Below are 16,602 nucleotides of genomic sequence, written 5' to 3'. Positions count from 1 at the left end.
TCTCCTCTCCTCCTCTTCCATCCCTCTCTCCTCTCCCCTCTCCTCCTCTTCCTTCCCTCTCTCCTCTCCTCCTCTTCCATCCCTCCTTCCCTCTCTCCTCTTCCATACCCCCTTCCCTCTCTCCTCTCCTCCTCTTCCATCCCTCTCTCCTCTCTCCTCTCCTCCTCTTCCATCCCTCTCTCCTCTCCTCCTCTTCCATCCCCCTTCCCTCTCTCCTCTTCCATCCCCCTTCCCTCTCCTCCTCTTCCATCCCACCCTTCCCTCTCTCCTCTCCTCCTCTTCCATCCCCCTTCCCTCTCTCCTCTCCCTCCATCTTCCATCCCTCTCCCCTCTCCTCCTCTTCCATCCCTCCTTCCCTCTCTCCTCTCCTCCTCTTCCATCCCTCTCTCCTCTCCACTCTCCTCCTCTTCCATCCCTCCTTCCCCTCTCTCCTCTCCTCCTCTTCCATCCCCCTTCCCTCTCTCCTCTCCTCCTCTTCCATCCCTCTCTCCTCTCCACTCTCCTCCTCTTCCATCCACCTTCCCTCTCTCCTCTCTCTCCTCTTCCATCCCCCTTCCCTCTCTCCTCTCCTCCTCTTCCATCCCCCCTTCCCTCTCCTCCTCTCCTCCTCTTCCATCCCTCTCCCCCTCTCCTTCTCTTCCATCCCTCCTTCCCTCTCTCCTCTCCTCCTCTTCCATCCCTCTCTCCTCTCCTCCTCTTCCATCCCTCCTTCCCTCTCTCCTCTCCCCTCTCCTCCTCTTCCATCCCCCCTTCCCTCTCTCCTCTCCTCCTCTTCCATCCCTCTCTCCTCTCCTCCTCTTCCATCACTCTCCCCTCTCCTCCTCTTCCATCCCTCTCTCCTCTCCCCTCTCCTCCTCTTCCTTCCCTCTCCCCTCTCCTCCTCTTCCATCCCTCTCTCCTCTCCTCCTCTTCCATCCCCCATCCCTCTCTCCTCTCCTCTCTCATCTTCCTTCCCTCTCTCCTCCTCCCATCCCTCTCCCCTCCTCTTCCATCCCTCTCCCTCTCCCTCCTCTTCCATCCCTATCTCCTCTCTCCTCTCCCCTCTCCTCCTCTTCCATCCCTCCATCCCTCTCTCCTCTCCCATCTCCCTCCTCTTCCATCCCTCTCCCCTCTCCTCCTCTTCCATCCGTCTCTCCTCTCCCCTCCTCCTCTTCCATCCCTCTCCCTCTCCTCCTCTCCTCCTCTTCCATCCCCTCTCTCCCTCTCCTCCTCTCCATCCCTCCTCTCCTCCTCTTCCATCCCTCTCTCCTCTCCTCCTCCCATCCCTCCCTCCCCTCTCCCCCCTCTCCCTCTCCCCTCCCTCCCCTCTCCCTCTCCCTCTCTCCCTCTCCCTCTCTCCTCTCCCCCTCTCCCCTCTCCCTCCTCCTCCCCCACTCCTTCCCCTCTCTCCTCTCCTCCCTCCCCCTCTCCTCCCTCTTCCTCCCCCTCTCCTCCTCCCCCCTCTCCTCCTCCTCTCCCTCTCCCTCTCTCCTCTCCCCCTCTCCTCCCTCTTCCTTCCCTCCTCTTCTCCTCTCCCTCTCCTCCTCTTCCATCCCTCTCTCCTCTCCCTCTCCTCCCTCTCCCTTCCCTCCTCTCCTCTCCCTCCTCTTCCTTCCCTCTCTCCTCTCCCCCTCCTCCTCTTCCTTCCCTCTCTCCTCTCCTCCTCTTCCATCCCTCTCTCCTCTCCTCTCTCCCTTCCCTCTCTCCTCTCCTCCTCTTCCTTCCCTCTCCTCCTTCCTCCTCTCCCTCCATCCCTCCTCTCATCTCTCCCCTCTCTCTCCTCTTCCATCCCTCTCTCCTCCCTCCCTCCTCCATCCCTCCTCTCCTCCTCTTCCTTCCCTCTCTCCTCTCCTCCTCTTCCATCCCTCTCTCCTCTCCTCCTCCCATCCCTCCTCCCTCCCTCTCCCTCTCTCCTCTTCCTTCCCTCTCTCCTCTCTCCCTCTCCTCCTCTTCCATCCCTCTCTCCTCTCCCTCTCCCTCCTCTTCCATCCCTCTCTCCTCCTCTCCCTCCCCACTCCTCTCCCTCCCTCTTCCTTCCCTCCTCTCCTCCTCTCCCTCTCCTCCTCTTCCATCCCTCTCTCCTCTCCCTCTCCTCCTCTTCCATCCCTCTCCCTCTCTCCTCCTCTTCCATCCCTCTCTCCTCTCCCTCTCCACTCCTCTCCTCCTCTTCCTTCCCTCTCTCTCCTCTCCATCCCTCCTCCTCTCCTCCATCTTCCTCCCCCTCCTCTCCCCTCCTCTTCCATCCCTCTCCCCTCCTCCTCTTCCATCCCTTTCTCCTCTCCCCTCTCCTCCTCTTCCTTCCCTCTCTCCTCTCCCCTCCTCCTCCCATCCTCTCTCCTCTCCCCTCTCCCCCTTCCCATCCCTCCTCTCCCCCTCTCCCCTCTCCTCCCATCCCCTCTCCTCTCCCCTCTCCTCTCCTCCCTCTCTCCTCTCCCTCTCCCCCTCTCCTCCTCTCCCTCTCCCCCTCTCCTCCCTTCCATCCCTCTCTCTCCTCCCTCTTCCTCTCCCTCCTCCTCTCCCTTCTCCCTCCATCCTCTCCTCCTCTTCCATCCCTCTCTCCTCCATCCTCCTCCCCTCCATCCCTCTCCTCTCCCTCCCCTCTCCCCTCTCCTCTCCTCCTCCTTCCCTCCTCTCTCCCTCTCCCTCCCCTCCCCTCTCCTCCTCTTCTCCCTTCCTCTCTCCCTCCCTCCCTCTCCCCCTCTCCTCCCCTCTCCTCTCCTCTCCTCTCCCTCTCCTCCTCCCTTCCCTCCCTCTCCCTCTCCTCCTCTCCTCTCTCCTCTCCTCCTCTCCTCCTCCTCCCTCCCTCCCTCCTCCCCTCTCCTCCCCTCCCCTCCCCCTCCCCCTCTCCTCTCCCCTCTCTCCCTCCTCTCCCCCTCTCCTCCCCCCTCCCCCTCTCCTCTCCTCCTCCCCCTCTCCCTCCTCTCCTCCTCCCCCTCCTCCCCCTCCTCCCCTCCCCTCTCCCTCTCTCCCTCCCCTTCCTCTCCCCTCTCTCCCTCCTCTCCTTCCCCTCCTCCTCTCCTCTCCTCTCCCTCTCCCTCCCCCCTCTCCTCCTCTCCCCACTCCTCTCCTCCTCTCCTCTCTTCCTTCCCCCTCCTCTCTCCCTCTCTCCTCTCCCCTCTCCTCCTCCCTCTCCTCCTCTCCTCTCTCCTGGCATGGGTTTTCATTTGTCTATAGAACAAACCAATTGATTAAATGAAACACGTGCCTCATCTAAACAGTTCCAGTGAGCCTCTCATCTATTGAGTCGTCCCACTAGTTCAGTTCCACCATTATGGACCTCTTGTCTTATTAAACTAATGCATCCTGTTTCATATAATCATCACTGTCTTTATGACCGTACACGTCTCTCACTGGTTAAATCTTATTGGTTTAATTACATATCTGGCAACGCGCTTCTCTTTCATCCTGCCAAACAAAAACCTGTGAAGTGTGTTTCATTTCAATGTCCTAGTATGTAATGTAGTGACTGTACTCTCTTCTTCTCTCTCTCTCTTCTCTCTCTTCTCTCTCTCTACCCCTCTCTCTTCTCTCTCTCTACCCCTCTCTCTTCTCTCTCTCTACCCCTCTCTCTTCTCTCTCTCTACCCCTCTCTCTTCTCTCTCTCTACCCCTCTCTCTTCTCTCTCTCTACCCCTCTCTCTTCTCTCTCTTCCCTCTCTCTACCCCTCTTTCTTCTCTCTCTTCTCTCTCTCTACCCCTCTCTCTTCTCTCTCTCTACCCCCTCTCTTCTCTCTCTTCCCTCTCTACCCCTCTTTCTTCTCTCTCTACCCCTCTCTCTTCTCTCTCTTCCCTCTCTCTACCCCCCTCTCTTCTGTCTCTCTCTTCCCTCTCTCTTCTCTCTCTTCCCTCTCTCTACCCCCTCTCTCTTCTCTCTCTCTTCTTCTCTTCTTCTCTCTTCCCTCTCTCTTCTTCTCTCTCTTCTTCTTCTTCTCTCTCTCTTCTTCTCTCTCTACCCCTCTCTCTTCTCTCTCTTCCCTCTCTCTTCTCTCTCTCTTCTTCTTCTTCTCTCTCTCTTCTCCCTCTCTCTTCCGTCTCCCTTCCCTCTCTCTTCTCCCTCTCTCTTCCGTCTCTCTTCTCCCTTTCCCTTCCCTCTCTCTTCTCCCTCTCTCTTCCGTCTCCCTTCACGTCTCTCTTCTCCCTCTCTCTTCTCCCTCTCTCTTCCGTCTCTCTTCTCCCTCTCTCTTCTGTCTCTCTTCTCCCTCTCTCTTCTCCCTCTCTCTTCCCTCTCTCTTCCGTCTCTCTTCTCCCTCTCCCTTCCCTCTCTCTTCTGTCTCTCTTCTCCCTCTCTCTTCTGTCTCTCTTCTCCCTCTCTCTTCTCCCTCTCTCTTCCCTCTCTCTTCCCCTCTCTTCTCCCTCTCCCTTCCCTCTCTCTTCTGTCTCTCTTCTCCCTCTCTCTTCTGTCTCTCTTCTCCTCTTCTCTCTTTCTCCCTCTCTCCTCTGTCTCTCTTCTCCCTCTCTCTCTCTCCCTCTCTCTTCCGTCTCTCTTCTCCCTCTCCCTTCCCTCTCTCTTCTCCCTCTCTCTTCCCTCTCTCTTCTCCCTCTCTCTTCCCTCTCTCTTCTCCCTCTCTCTTCTCCCTCTCTCTTCTGTCTCTCTTCTCCCTCTCCCTTCCCTCTCTCTTCCCTCTCTCTTCCCCCTCCTTCCCTCTCTCTTCCCTCTCTCTTCTCCTTCTCTCTTCTGTCTCTCTTCTCCCTCTCCCTTCCCTCTCTCTTCTCCTCTCTCCTCCCTCTCTCCCTTCCCTCTCTCTTCTCCCCCTCTCTTCTCCCTCTCCCTTCTCCCTCTCTCTTCTCCCTCTCTCCCTTCCGTCTCTCTTCTCCCTCTCTCTCTTCCGTCTCTCTTCTCCCTCTCTCCTCCCTCCCCGTCTCTCTTCTGTCTCTCTTCTGTCTCTCTGTAAATTGTGCTGACTGTTTTGCCCTTGAACAGTCCTCATTAAGCTAATGTAAACCTTCATAACTGAAAAACCCCACAACTGACGCAAACGGCGGCCTCAGAGCTTGGGAGGTGGTCATTATGGAAATCAGCTGGCTGTGAGAGGAGCCGTGGCGAGAGGGCCTTGTTCATTAATTCATGCTCTGCAAATCGCTAACTAATTTAGCCCTGCTGCCTCGTCTTCCGCTCCTCTCTCCCTCTGTAATGGATTATTCCATAGAATTATTTGTCTTCACTTCATCTCTGCTTCCCACGAAGACCACCGAGAGAGAGAGAGGGAGAGAGAGGAGAGAGAGGGAGAGAAAGGGAGAGTGAGGGGAGAGAGAGAGGGAGAGAGAGGGGGAGAGAGAGGGAGAGAGAGAGGGAGGAGAGAGGAAGAGGAGAGAAGAGGGAGGAGAGAGAAAGGGAGAGGAGAGATTGAAGAAGAAGAGGGCGAGAGGGAGAGAGAGAGAGAGAGAGAGAGAGAAAGAAGAGAGAAGAAGAAGAGAGAGGGGGAAGAGAGAGAGGAGAGAGAGACAGAAGAGAGAGGGAAGAGAGACAGAAGAGTGAGGGAAGAGAGAGAGAGAAGAAGAAGAAGAGAGAGACAGAAGAAGAAGAGAGAGAGAAGAGAGCGAGAGAAGAAGAGAGAGAGAAGAGAGACGGGGAGAGAGAGGGAAGAGAGAGAAGAAGAGAGCGAGAGAAGAAGAGAGAGAGAAGAGAGAGGGGTAGAGAGAGGTAAGAGAGAGAAGAAGAGAGAGAGAGGGAGAGAGAGAGAGAGAAAGAGAGAGAGAGAGAAATGGGATGAGAGAGAGAGAGAGAGAGAGAGAGAGAAATGGGATGAGAGAGAGAGAGAGAGAGAGAGAGAGAGAGAGAGAGAGAGAGAGAGAGAGAGAGAGAGAGAGAGAGAGAGAATAGTAGGGACAGACAATGAATCCTGATTGGTGCATTAGGACCTCAATCGCTGTCCTCACCTTCACGGGAATCAACTACCAACCATTTCCTGTAATTGTCTTCACATTCAGACAGAGTGAGAGAGAGAGAGACAGACAGACAGAGAGAAAGACAGACAGACTGGTCCTGTCAGACAGACAGACAGAGTGAGAGAGAGAGAGAGAGAGAGAGAGAGAGACAGACAGACAGAGAGAAAGACAGACAGACTGGTCCTGTCAGACAGACAGAGTGAGAGAGAGAACAATCAAGAACAAGTGAAAGAGAAGAAGACCCCACCTCTCTCAACATGGTTCCTCTGAGGAGGACCCTACCTCTCTCAACATGGTTCCTCTTAGGAGGGACCCCACCTCTCTCAACATGGTTCCTCTGAGGAGGACCCTACCTCTCTCAACATGGTTCCTCTTAGGAGGGACCCAACCTCTCTCAACATGGTTCCTCTGAGGAGGACCCTACCTCTCTCAACATGGTTCCTCTTAGGATGGACCCTACCTCTCTCAACATGGTTCATCTTAGGAGGTCCCTACCTCTCTCAACATGGTTCCTCTTAGGATGGACCCCACCTCTCTCAACATGGTTCCTCTTAGGAGGGACCCCACCTCTCTCAACATGGTTCCTCTTAGGAGGTCCCTACCTCTCTCAACATGGTTCCTCTTAGGAGGGACCCTACCTCTCTCAACATGGTTCCTCTTAGGAGGGACCCCACCTCTCTCAACATGGTTCCTCTTAGGATGGACCCTACCTCTCTCAACATGGTTCCTCTTAGGAGGGACCCCACCTCTCTCAACATGGTTCCTCTTAGGAGGGACTCTACCTCTCTCAACATGGTTCCTCTTAGGATGACCCCACCTCTCTCAACATGGTTCCTCTTAGGAGGGACCCCACCTCTCTCAACATGGTTCCTCTTAGAGGACCCCACCTCTCTCAACATGGTTCCTCTTAGGAGGGACTCTACCTCTCTCAACATGGTTCCTCTTAGGAGGACCCCACCTCTCTCAACATGGTTCCTCTTAGGAGGTCCCTACCTCTCTCAACATGGTTCCTCTTAGGAGGACCCCACCTCTCTCAACATGGTTCCTCTTAGGAGGGACCCCACCTCTCTCAACATGGTTCCTCTTAGGAGGGACCCCACCTCTCTCAACATGGTTCCTCTTAGGGAGGGACCCCACCTCTCTCAACATGGTTCCTCTTAGGAGGGACCCCACCTCTCTCAACATGGTTCCTCTTAGGATGGACCCCACCTCTCTCAACATGGTTCCTCTTAGGAGGGACCCCACCTCTCTCAACATGGTTCCTCTTAGAAGGACCCCACCTCTCTCAACATGGTTCCTCTTAGGAGGGACCCCACCTCTCTCAACATGGTTCCTCTTAGGAGGGACCCCACCTCTCTCAACATGGTTCCTCTTAGGAGGGACCCTACCTCTCTCAACATGGTTCCTCTTAGGAGGGACCCCACCTCTCTCAACATGGTTCCACTTAGGAGGGACCCTCTCTCAACATGGTTCCTCTTAGGAGGGACCCCACCTCTCTCAACATGGTTCCTCTTAGGAGGGACCCTACCTCTCTCAACATGGTTCCTCTTAGGAGGGACCCTACCTCTCTCAACATGGTTCCTCTTAGGAGGGACCCCACCTCTCTCAACATGGTTCCTCTTAGCTTCGTGGCCAGAGTCCAGGGTGGCCACATCTCCTTCTTTAGGACCAGGCACAGCACTGGGAGATAGACCCAACAGAGCATGGCTGGAGGACAGGCCGTTCTGCTGCACGTCTGGAACACACAGTATCACTTTACAGAGGAGGTGAACGTGTTTGTATTTATCATGGATCCCCATTACTACTCTACTCTGAAGCTACTCTTCCTGGGGTCCAGTATAATGAAGGCAGTTTATAACGTTTTAAAAACATTACAACACATAGTGGCTAGCCTGATGTCATACCTGACATTAAAGTGGATCTTTAATGACATTGACAGAGCAAAGATACTTTTGCTTTCCCTGACTGGACTCATAATCTGGTTCCAGACGAAGCTGGAGAGACAGTGAAGATGAGAGTACTGTGTTGGGTTAGTGTTAGTGTACGGTCCTGTCTGTAGAGTGTTCTGTGTGCTGGGTTAGTGTACGGTCCTGTCTGTAGAGTGTTCTGTGTGCTGGGTTAGGGGTACATACGGGTCCTGTCTGTAGAGTGTTCTGTGTGCTGGGTTAGGGTTAGGGTACGTACGGGTCCTGTCTGTAGAGTGTTCTGTGTGCTGGGTTAGGGTACGGGTCCTGTCTGCAGAGTGTTCTGTGTGCTGGGTTAGTGTACGTACGGGTCCTGTCTGTAGAGTGTTCTGTGTGCTGGGTTAGGGTACGGGTCCTGTCTGTAGAGTGTTCTGTGTGCTGGGTTAGGGTTAGGGTACGTACGGGTCCTGTCTGCAGAGTGTTCTGTGTGCTGGGTTAGGGTACATACGGGTCCTGTCTGTAGAGTGTTCTGTGTGCTGGGTTAGGGTACATACGGGTCCTGTCTGTAGAGTGTTCTGTGTGCTGGGTTAGGGTACGGGTCCTGTCTGTAGAGTGTTCTGTGTGCTGGGTTAGGGTACGTACGGGTCCTGTCTGTAGAGTGTTCTGTGTGCTGGGTTAGGGTACGTACGGGTCCTGTCTGTAGAGTGTTCTGTGTGCTGGGTTAGGGTACGTACGGGTCCTGTCTGTAGAGTGTTCTGTGTGCTGGGTTAGGGTACGTACGGGTCCTGTCTGTAGAGTGTTCTGTGTGCTGGGTTAGGGTACGTACGGGTCCTGTCTGTAGAGTGTTCTGTGTGCTGGGTTAGGGTACGTACGGGTCCTGTCTGTAGAGTGTTCTGTGTGCTGGGTTAGTGTACGTACGGGTCCTGTCTGTAGAGTGTTCTGTGTGCTGGGTTAGTGTACGTACGGGTCCTGTCTGTAGAGTGTTCTGTGTGCTGGGTTAGGGTACGTACGGGTCCTGTCTGTAGAGTGTTCTGTGTGCTGGGTTAGGGTACGTACGGGTCCTGTCTGTAGAGTGTTCTGTGTGCTGGGTTAGGGTTAGGGTACGTACGGGTCCTGACTGTAGAGTGTTCTGTGTGCTGGGTTAGGGTACGGGTACGTACGGGTCCTGTCTGTAGAGTGTTCTGTGTGCTGGGTTAGGGTACGTACGGGTCCTGTCTGCAGAGTGTTCTGTGTGCTGGGTTAGGGTACGTACGGGTCCTGTCTGTAGAGTGTTCTGTGTGCTGGGTTAGGGTACGTACGGGTCCTCTCTGTAGAGTGTTCTGTGTGCTGGGTTAGTGTTAGGGTACGTACGGGTCCTGTCAGTAGAGTGTTCTGTGTGCTGGGTTAGGGTACGTACGGGTCCTGTCTGTAGAGTGTTCTGTGTGCTGGGTTAGGGTACGGGTACGGGTCCTGTCTGTAGAGTGTTCTGTGTGCTGGGTTAGGGTACGGGTCCTGTCTGTAGAGTGTTCTGTGTGCTGGGTTAGGGTACGTACGGGTCCTGTCTGTAGAGTGTTCTGTGTGCTGGGTTAGGGTTAGGTACGGTCCTGTCTGTAGAGTGTTCTGTGTGCTGGGTTAGGGTACGGGTACGGGTCCTGTCTGTAGAGTGTTCTGTGTGCTGGGTTAGGGTACGGGTCCTGTCTGCAGAGTGTTCTGTGTGCTGGGTTAGGGTACGTACGGGTCCTGTCTGTAGAGTGTTCTGTGTGCTGGGTTAGGGTACGTACGGGTCCTGTCTGTAGAGTGTTCTGTGTGCTGGGTTAGGGTACGTACGGGTCCTGTCTGCAGAGTGTTCTGTGTGCTGGGTTAGGGTACGTACGGGTCCTGTATGTAGAGTGTTCTGTGTGCTGGGTTAGGGTACGTATGGGTCCTGTCTGTAGAGTGTTCTGTGTGCTGGGTTAGGGTACGTACGGGTCCTGTCTGCAGAGTGTTCTGTGTGCTGGGTTAGGGTACGTATGGGTCCTGTCTGTAGAGTGTTCTGTGTGCTGGGTTAGGGTACGTATGGGTCCTGTCTGTAGAGTGTTCTGTGTGCTGGGTTAGGGTACGTATGGGTCCTGTCTGTAGAGTGTTCTGTGTGCTGGGTTAGGGTACGTACGGGTCCTGTCTGTAGAGTGTTCTGTGTGCTGGGTTAGGGTACGTACGGCTCCTGTCTGCAGAGTGTTCTGTGTGCTGGGTTAGGGTACGTACGGGTCCTGTCTGTAGAGTGTTCTGTGTGCTGGGTTAGGGTTAGGGTACGGTCCTGTCTGTAGAGTGTTCTGTGTGCTGGGTTAGGGTACGTACGGGTCCTGTCTGCAGAGTGTTCTGTGTGCTGGGTTAGGGTTAGGGTACGTACGGGTCCTGTCTGTAGAGTGTTCTGTGTGCTGGGTTAGGGTACGTACGGGTCCTGTCTACAGAGTGTTCTGTGTGCTGGGTTAGGGTACGTACGGGTCCTGTCTGTAGAGTGTTCTGTGTGCTGGGTTAGGGTACGTACGGGTCCTGTCTGTAGAGTGTTCTGTGTGCTGGGTTAGTGTTAGGGTACGTACGGGTCCTGTCAGTAGAGTGTTCTGTGTGCTGGGTTAGGGTACGTACGGGTCCTGTCTGTAGAGTGTTCTGTGTGCTGGGTTAGGGTACGGGTACGGGTCCTGTCTGTAGAGTGTTCTGTGTGCTGGGTTAGGGTACGGGTCCTGTCTGTAGAGTGTTCTGTGTGCTGGGTTAGGGTACGTACGGGTCCTGTCTGTAGAGTGTTCTGTGTGCTGGGTTAGGGTTAGGGTACGGTCCTGTCTGTAGAGTGTTCTGTGTGCTGGGTTAGGGTACGGGTACGGGTCCTGTCTGTAGAGTGTTCTGTGTGCTGGGTTAGGGTACGTACGGGTCCTGTCTGCAGAGTGTTCTGTGTGCTGGGTTAGGGTACGTACGGGTCCTGTCTGTAGAGTGTTCTGTGTGCTGGGTTAGGGTACGTACGGGTCCTGTCTGTAGAGTGTTCTGTGTGCTGGGTTAGGGTACGTACGGGTCCTGTCTGCAGAGTGTTCTGTGTGCTGGGTTAGGGTACGTACGGGTCCTGTCTGTAGAGTGTTCTGTGTGCTGGGTTAGGGTACGTATGGGTCCTGTCTACAGAGTGTTCTGTGTGCTGGGTTAGGGTACGTACGGGTCCTGTCTGTAGAGTGTTCTGTGTGCTGGGTTAGGGTACGTACGGGTCCTGTCTGTAGAGTGTTCTGTGTGCTGGGTTAGTGTTAGGGTACGTACGGGTCCTGTCAGTAGAGTGTTCTGTGTGCTGGGTTAGGGTACGTACGGGTCCTGTCTGTAGAGTGTTCTGTGTGCTGGGTTAGGGTACGGGTACGGGTCCTGTCTGTAGAGTGTTCTGTGTGCTGGGTTAGGGTACGGGTCCTGTCTGTAGAGTGTTCTGTGTGCTGGGTTAGGGTACGTACGGGTCCTGTCTGTAGAGTGTTCTGTGTGCTGGGTTAGGGTTAGGGTACGGTCCTGTCTGTAGAGTGTTCTGTGTGCTGGGTTAGGGTACGGGTACGGGTCCTGTCTGTAGAGTGTTCTGTGTGCTGGGTTAGGGTACGTACGGGTCCTGTCTGCAGAGTGTTCTGTGTGCTGGGTTAGGGTACGTACGGGTCCTGTCTGTAGAGTGTTCTGTGTGCTGGGTTAGGGTACGTACGGGTCCTGTCTGTAGAGTGTTCTGTGTGCTGGGTTAGGGTACGTACGGGTCCTGTCTGCAGAGTGTTCTGTGTGCTGGGTTAGGGTACGTACGGGTCCTGTCTGTAGAGTGTTCTGTGTGCTGGGTTAGGGTACGTATGGGTCCTGTCTGTAGAGTGTTCTGTGTGCTGGGTTAGGGTACGTACGGGTCCTGTCTGTAGAGTGTTCTGTGTGCTGGGTTAGGGTACGTATGGGTCCTGTCTGTAGAGTGTTCTGTGTGCTGGGTTAGGGTTGCGTACGGGTCCTGTCTGCAGAGTGTTCTGTGTGCTGGGTTAGGGTACGTATGGGTCCTGTCTGTAGAGTGTTCTGTGTGCTGGGTTAGGGTACGTGGGTCCTGTCTGTAGAGTGTTCTGTGTGCTGGGTTAGGGTACGTATGGGTCCTGTCTGTAGAGTGTTCTGTGTGCTGGGTTAGGGTACGTACGGGTCCTGTCTGTAGAGTGTTCTGTGTGCTGGGTTAGGGTACGTACGGCTCCTGTCTGCAGAGTGTTCTGTGTGCTGGGTTAGGGTACGTACGGGTCCTGTCTGTAGAGTGTTCTGTGTGCTGGGTTAGGGTTAGGGTACGGTCCTGTCTGCAGAGTGTTCTGTGTGCTGGGTTAGGGTACGGGTCCTGTCTGTAGAGTGTTCTGTGTGCTGGGTTAGGGTACGGGTCCTGTCTGTAGAGTGTTCTGTGTGCTGGGTTAGGGTACGGGTCCTGTCTGTAGAGTGTTCTGTGTGCTGGGTTAGGGTACGTACGGGTCCTGTCTGCAGAGTGTTATGTGTGCTGGGTTAGGGTACGGGTCCTGTCTGTAGAGTGTTCTGTGTGCTGGGTTAGGGTTAGGGTACGTACGGGTCCTGTCTGTAGAGTGTTCTGTGTGCTGGGTTAGGGGTACGGGTCCTGTCTGCAGAGTGTTCTGTGTGCTGGGTTAGGGTAATGGTCCTGTCTGTAGAGTGTTCTGTGTGCTGGGTTAGGGTACGTACGGGTCCTGTCTGCAGAGTGTTCTGTGTGCTGGGTTAGGGTACGGGTCCTGTCTGCAGAGTGTTCTGTGTGCTGGGTTAGGGTACGTACGGGTCCTGTCTGTAGAGTGTTCTGTGTGCTGGGTTAGGGTACGTACGGGTCCTGTCTGCAGAGTGTTCTGTGTGCTGGGTTAGGGTTAGGGTACGTACGGGTCCTGTCTGTAGAGTGTTCTGTGTGCTGGGTTAGGGTTAGGGTACGGGTCCTGTCTGTAGAGTGTTCTGTGTGCTGGGTTAGGGTACGTACGGGTCCTGTCTACAGAGTGTTCTGTGTGCTGGGTTAGGGTACGTACGGGTCCTGTCTGTAGAGTGTTCTGTGTGCTGGGTTAGGGTACGTACGGGTCCTGTCTGTAGAGTGTTCTGTGTGCTGGGTTAGTGTTAGGGTACGTACGGGTCCTGTCAGTAGAGTGTTCTGTGTGCTGGGTTAGGGTACGTACGGGTCCTGTCTGTAGAGTGTTCTGTGTGCTGGGTTAGGGTACGGGTACGGGTCCTGTCTGTAGAGTGTTCTGTGTGCTGGGTTAGGGTACGGGTCCTGTCTGTAGAGTGTTCTGTGTGCTGGGTTAGGGTACGTACGGGTCCTGTCTGTAGAGTGTTCTGTGTGCTGGGTTAGGGTTAGGGTACGGTCCTGTCTGTAGAGTGTTCTGTGTGCTGGGTTAGGGTACGGGTACGGGTCCTGTCTGTAGAGTGTTCTGTGTGCTGGGTTAGGGTACGGGTCCTGTCTGCAGAGTGTTCTGTGTGCTGGGTTAGGGTACGTACGGGTCCTGTCTGTAGAGTGTTCTGTGTGCTGGGTTAGGGTACGTACGGGTCCTGTCTGTAGAGTGTTCTGTGTGCTGGGTTAGGGTACGTACGGGTCCTGTCTGCAGAGTGTTCTGTGTGCTGGGTTAGGGTACGTACGGGTCCTGTATGTAGAGTGTTCTGTGTGCTGGGTTAGGGTACGTATGGGTCCTGTCTGTAGAGTGTTCTGTGTGCTGGGTTAGGGTACGTACGGGTCCTGTCTGCAGAGTGTTCTGTGTGCTGGGTTAGGGTACGTATGGGTCCTGTCTGTAGAGTGTTCTGTGTGCTGGGTTAGGGTACGTACGGGTCCTGTCTGTAGAGTGTTCTGTGTGCTGGGTTAGGGTACGTACGGGTCCTGTCTGTAGAGTGTTCTGTGTGCTGGGTTAGGGTACGTACGGGTCCTGTCTGTAGAGTGTTCTGTGTGCTGGGTTAGGGTACGTACGGCTCCTGTCTGCAGAGTGTTCTGTGTGCTGGGTTAGGGTACGTACGGGTCCTGTCTGTAGAGTGTTCTGTGTGCTGGGTTAGGGTTAGGGTACGGTCCTGTCTGTAGAGTGTTCTGTGTGCTGGGTTAGGGTACGTACGGGTCCTGTCTGCAGAGTGTTCTGTGTGCTGGGTTAGGGTTAGGGTACGTACGGGTCCTGTCTGTAGAGTGTTCTGTGTGCTGGGTTAGGGTACGTACGGGTCCTGTCTACAGAGTGTTCTGTGTGCTGGGTTAGGGTACGTACGGGTCCTGTCTGTAGAGTGTTCTGTGTGCTGGGTTAGGGTACGTACGGGTCCTGTCTGTAGAGTGTTCTGTGTGCTGGGTTAGTGTTAGGGTACGTACGGGTCCTGTCAGTAGAGTGTTCTGTGTGCTGGGTTAGGGTACGTACGGGTCCTGTCTGTAGAGTGTTCTGTGTGCTGGGTTAGGGTACGGGTACGGGTCCTGTCTGTAGAGTGTTCTGTGTGCTGGGTTAGGGTACGGGTCCTGTCTGTAGAGTGTTCTGTGTGCTGGGTTAGGGTACGTACGGGTCCTGTCTGTAGAGTGTTCTGTGTGCTGGGTTAGGGTTAGGGTACGGTCCTGTCTGTAGAGTGTTCTGTGTGCTGGGTTAGGGTACGGGTACGGGTCCTGTCTGTAGAGTGTTCTGTGTGCTGGGTTAGGGTACGTACGGGTCCTGTCTGCAGAGTGTTCTGTGTGCTGGGTTAGGGTACGTACGGGTCCTGTCTGTAGAGTGTTCTGTGTGCTGGGTTAGGGTACGTACGGGTCCTGTCTGTAGAGTGTTCTGTGTGCTGGGTTAGGGTACGTACGGGTCCTGTCTGCAGAGTGTTCTGTGTGCTGGGTTAGGGTACGTACGGGTCCTGTCTGTAGAGTGTTCTGTGTGCTGGGTTAGGGTACGTATGGGTCCTGTCTGTAGAGTGTTCTGTGTGCTGGGTTAGGGTACGTACGGGTCCTGTCTGTAGAGTGTTCTGTGTGCTGGGTTAGGGGTACGTATGGGTCCTGTCTGTAGAGTGTTCTGTGTGCTGGGTTAGGGTACGTACGGGTCCTGTCTGCAGAGTGTTCTGTGTGCTGGGTTAGGGTACGTATGGGTCCTGTCTGTAGAGTGTTCTGTGTGCTGGGTTAGGGTACGTACGGGTCCTGTCTGTAGAGTGTTCTGTGTGCTGGGTTAGGGTACGTATGGGTCCTGTCTGTAGAGTGTTCTGTGTGCTGGGTTAGGGTACGTACGGGTCCTGTCTGTAGAGTGTTCTGTGTGCTGGGTTAGGGTACGTACGGCTCCTGTCTGCAGAGTGTTCTGTGTGCTGGGTTAGGGTACGTACGGGTCCTGTCTGTAGAGTGTTCTGTGTGCTGGGTTAGGGTTAGGGTACGGTCCTGTCTGTAGAGTGTTCTGTGTGCTGGGTTAGGGTACGTACGGGTCCTGTCTGCAGAGTGTTCTGTGTGCTGGGTTAGGGTACGGGTCCTGTCTGTAGAGTGTTCTGTGTGCTGGGTTAGGGTACGTACGGGTCCTGTCTGTAGAGTGTTCTGTGTGCTGGGTTAGGGTACGGGTCCTGTCTGTAGAGTGTTCTGTGTGCTGGGTTAGGGTACGTACGGGTCCTGTCTGCAGAGTGTTCTGTGTGCTGGGTTAGGGTACGGGTCCTGTCTGTAGAGTGTTCTGTGTGCTGGGTTAGGGTACGGATACGTACGGGTCCTGTCTGTAGAGTGTTCTGTGTGCTGGGTTAGTGTACGGGTCCTGTCTGCAGAGTGTTCTGTGTGCTGGGTTAGGGTACGGGTCCTGTCTGTAGAGTGTTCTGTGTGCTGGGTTAGGGTACGTACGGATCCTGTCTGCAGAGTGTTCTGTGTGCTGGGTTAGGGTACGGGTCCTGTCTGCAGAGTGTTCTGTGTGCTGGGTTAGGGTACGTACGGGTCCTGTCTGTAGAGTGTTCTGTGTGCTGGGTTAGAGTACGTACGGGTCCTGTCTGCAGAGTGTTCTGTGTGCTGGGTTAGGGTTAGGGTGCGTACGGGTCCTGTCTGTAGAGTGTTCTGTGTGCTGGGTTAGGGTGCGGGTACGTCTCACGGGGTCCTGTCTGTAGAGTGTTCTGTGTGCTGGGTTAGGGTTAGGGTACGTACGGGTCCTGTCTGCAGAGTGTTCTGTGTGCTGGGTTAGTGTACGGGTCCTGTCTATAGAGTGTTCTGTGTGCTGGGTTAGGGAGTACGTACGGGTCCTGTCTGTAGAGTGTTCTGTGTGCTGGGTTAGGGTACGGGTCCTGTCTGTAGAGTGTTCTGTGTGCTGGGTTAGGGTACGTACGGGTCCTGTCTGCAGAGTGTTCTGTGTGCTGGGTTAGGGTACGTACGGGTCCTGTCTGTAGAGTGTTCTGTGTGCTGGGTTAGGGTACGTACGGGTCCTGTCTGTAGAGTGTTCTGTGTGCTGGGTTAGGGTACGGGTCCTGTCTGCAGAGTGTTCTGTGTGCTGGGTTAGGGTACGTACGGGTCCTGTCTGTAGAGTGTTCTGTGTGCTGGGTTAGGGTACGGGTCCTGTCTGTAGAGTGTTCTGTGTGCTGGGTTAGGGTACGGGTACGGGTCCTGTCTGCAGAGTGTTCTGTGTGCTGGGTTGGGTACGGGTCCTGTCTGCAGAGTGTTCTGTGTGCTGGGTTAGGGTACGGGTCCTGTCTGTAGAGTGTTCTGTGTGCTGGGTTAGGGTACGTACGGGTCCTGTCTGCAGAGTGTTCTGTGTGCTGGGTTAGGGTACGGGTCCTGTCTGTAGAGTGTTCTGTGTGCTGGGTTAGGGTACGTACGGTCCTGTCTGTAGAGTGTTCTGTGTGCTGGGTTAGGGTACGTACGGGTCCTGTCTGTAGAGTGTTCTGTGTGCTGGGTTAGGGCACGTACGGGTCCTGTCTGTAGAGTGTTCTGTGTGCTG

General features: G+C 54.8%; 1 pseudogene; it reads right to left on the bottom strand.

The window, feature by feature from the left end:
* LOC135536874 (dachshund homolog 1-like) overlaps nucleotides 1–16,602 on the bottom strand; it is a 101,483-nt pseudogene that overhangs the window by 15,995 nt on the left and 68,886 nt on the right.

The sequence above is a fragment of the Oncorhynchus masou genome, unplaced genomic scaffold (assembly GCF_036934945.1).
Source record: "Oncorhynchus masou masou isolate Uvic2021 unplaced genomic scaffold, UVic_Omas_1.1 unplaced_scaffold_674, whole genome shotgun sequence".
In the NCBI taxonomy this organism is placed as follows: domain Eukaryota; kingdom Metazoa; phylum Chordata; class Actinopteri; order Salmoniformes; family Salmonidae; genus Oncorhynchus; species Oncorhynchus masou.
This window is presented reverse-complemented; position numbering and strand designations above follow the sequence as displayed.